The following is a 2,862-nucleotide window of genomic DNA, read 5'->3' as shown; positions in this document are numbered from 1 at the left end:
AAAACATGAAAGGGCCTCAAAAAAAAAAAAAAAAAAAAAAAAAAAAAAAGTAGTTGAACCCTCCAAGTTTGAAAACTTTCTCTAAACGAATCCGGCCTAAAGAATCAAGCTTGCCAAGTAGAGGTGAATCTCTTTTAATGAATGAAATGGTTGTTTTAACTTCATCCATGATACTTCACCATGTATAGGACCTGTGAGCACACTTGGAGATGTGGGCCTTGGCAGGGGTACAAGGTGTGCTCATGACCTGCGCTCCTTCCACATCTTTTACACAAGTAAAATCTAACTAAGGCAGCTATGGTAGAGATCATGGGGGTGGAACATAGACCTTGTAAATACAGGGAGGGTGTAGAAGACCAGCACCCACGTGTTTGCTTCATTGACAGGGATGGCAAGAAGTCCCTGGGTCTGTGTGAGCCTCAGCATATTAAAATGCTGATGGCATTTAGGCCTCTCCCCACTGGCTTTGTCCCTGCCTGGCTGGCCATGGGACCAAAGGTGGGGTAGAGGAGACATATGGATTGTGATTTGTCATACTTAGTAGTTTTGGGCATTGTCATATTTTTCTGATTTAAGGAAAGTGTGCTTGTGTTGAACCAAAGTTAATTGTACCATGTTTACTTTCACTTAGAATACTATACTGACTGATTTTGAACAAAACAATAGTAGTAAAAATATTGGGAAATACTGTTAATATGTGGCATTTACTGTGTGACAGACACTGTTCTTAGTGTTTTACATGTTAATTTATTTAATTCTCATAGCACATTTTTTTAAAGCTGCATTTTTTTCATTGAAGTATAGTTGATATACAATGTTGTCTTAATTTCTGCTATACAACAAAGTGATTCACATATATATATATATAACATTCATTTTTAAAAGATTCTTTTCCATTATGGTTTATCATAGGCTATTGAATATAGTTCTCTGTGCTATACAGTAGTTTATTGTTGTTGTTTATCCATTCTATATATAATAGCTTACATCTGCTAACCTCAACTTCCCACTCCATCCCTCCCCCAACCCCCTGTCCTTTAGCAAACACAAGTCTGTTCTCTGTGTCCAACTCATAGTACATTTTAAGGTAGGTAGTATTATCCTCATTTTGCAGATGAGGAAACTGGGGAACAGAATGGTTAAGTAACTGGCTTAAGGTTGCACAGCAAGAAAGTATTGGAGTAAGGTTTCAAATCCAGGCATCTAGCTGTTCCCCTCTGTGTGTTTACTCACACATAGTCAACACAGGCTGTAAAATGAAGGCTCTTGGATGGGTAGCCATGCCACAGAGGTTGTAGTAAAGTTCATTTCAGATGACATTAAGTAATACATAATGCTTATGCAAAGACTGTGCAGACGGAGACTTTTAAATTAATAACTGGAAGGAATACTGTGGTTGAGAAATGCTTTAATGGAAATGAGACACTTGCAATATTTGGTATTTGTTGACATCAAGTTTCACATTAAAAAGAACTTAGGTTGGCAACTAGTTGATATTTAATGTTAAATTATTCAAAATAAAACCAGAAAGCTTTCCTCACCATTCCTCTCGAACTGAGCCCAGATTGTGAGGACACGGGTGTTGGTGCAATTCGTTCAGGGGTCCAGGGGGCTCTGTGCTAATCTGTCCCTCAGGTGCAGCTTCACCCGACCTGATGGATGTACACAGAAGAACTATTGCATTCGCTTAAGATTAGATAATGTTTGTGCCTGTCACTCATAGAGGGAAAGAGATCCTTGATATTTGTTTTCTCATCACATTATTTAACCAAGTGCCTAGCACAGTGCCTGGCAGTCACATTTATGAAGTGAACGAGCAGCTCCTTCCCTTTATGATTGCAAACCTGCTTGGGGGAACCAAACTGCAAACAGAAGAGGGCGTAGTGAGCATGAAATTGGCAAGCTGGCATCATCCAGCTGTTACAGGGTGATAAGAGTTCTCTATTTTCTAACAATTTGTCTATTTGAAAAAAGTAAAGAACACACCAATCCATCTGGAGTTAATTTGAGTGTATCGTGCATTGTTGGTGTCAGTTAATCTTTTCACAATTTTTAATAAAGTTATCTTACTATTATTTAATATTTGCCTGTTCTGTAATTTTAAAAAATTGCTTTTATCATGAAATACCTCTATGTCTGAGCTCCTTGGAATTCTGAATTCATTTTTATACTTTCTATCATCCTGTTTTGAATAATATTACTCTGTACTGTGCTCTGATATCTGATTAGTCTCATACTGATTTTCTCTATTGATTTTGATTTATAATATATTTACTCTTGGTCTATTTGTTTTGACAGCAAAATTTTAGGATTATCTTATTATGCTGTTCTTAAAATGTCACTGAATATTTGTATTAAAATTTTGTAAACAAAATGTCCAAATTATGTTTTTTTAGCCAGTTTAAAATAAAGTGAATATCTAACTTGATCCCTTGCATGGGTGCTAGAATGATGGTATTCGGAAAATAGAACATGAGGAACAGACTCTATAGAAAAGCAATAAAATGGCAAGCGAACAACGCATATAAATTAAGATATATATCTACATTCTAAGTAAGCTGGACAATCCAACCCTAGTAAAATTTTATTGCTCTCAGTTTTAATTGAAAAGGGCAGAGTCTGAATAAAGGATAGAATGATGATTGCTTAGTGCTACAGTGACACCTTGATCTCATTTCTTCAGGTTTTGTTTATATACCTTGACTCAGTCTTTGGAAGAACATAGTATCACCGTTAAATGTGGCCTCAGTGGCCAGACTGCCTGGGTTTAAATCAACTCCTCTATGTATTTGCTGGACTTCAGTTTACTCACAATGGGATGATAACAGTGCCTACCTCATAGGGTTATGAGGAGAATTGCCT

At 36.8% G+C, this 2,862-nt stretch overlaps 1 protein-coding gene across 1 annotated transcript in view; it reads left to right on the top strand.

The window, feature by feature from the left end:
- The window catches only part of LYPD6 (LY6/PLAUR domain containing 6), a 106,569-nt gene that overhangs the window by 78,558 nt on the left and 25,149 nt on the right, over nucleotides 1–2,862 (top strand). The gene's annotated exons all lie outside the window — the stretch shown is intronic.

Source organism: Neophocaena asiaeorientalis, unplaced genomic scaffold (genome assembly GCF_003031525.2).
Source record: "Neophocaena asiaeorientalis asiaeorientalis breed wild unplaced genomic scaffold, Neophocaena_asiaeorientalis_V1.1 scaffold447, whole genome shotgun sequence".
In the NCBI taxonomy this organism is placed as follows: Eukaryota; Metazoa; Chordata; class Mammalia; order Artiodactyla; family Phocoenidae; genus Neophocaena; species Neophocaena asiaeorientalis.
Note: the sequence above shows the minus strand (reverse complement) of the source record. Positions and strands in the feature narration are given on the sequence as shown.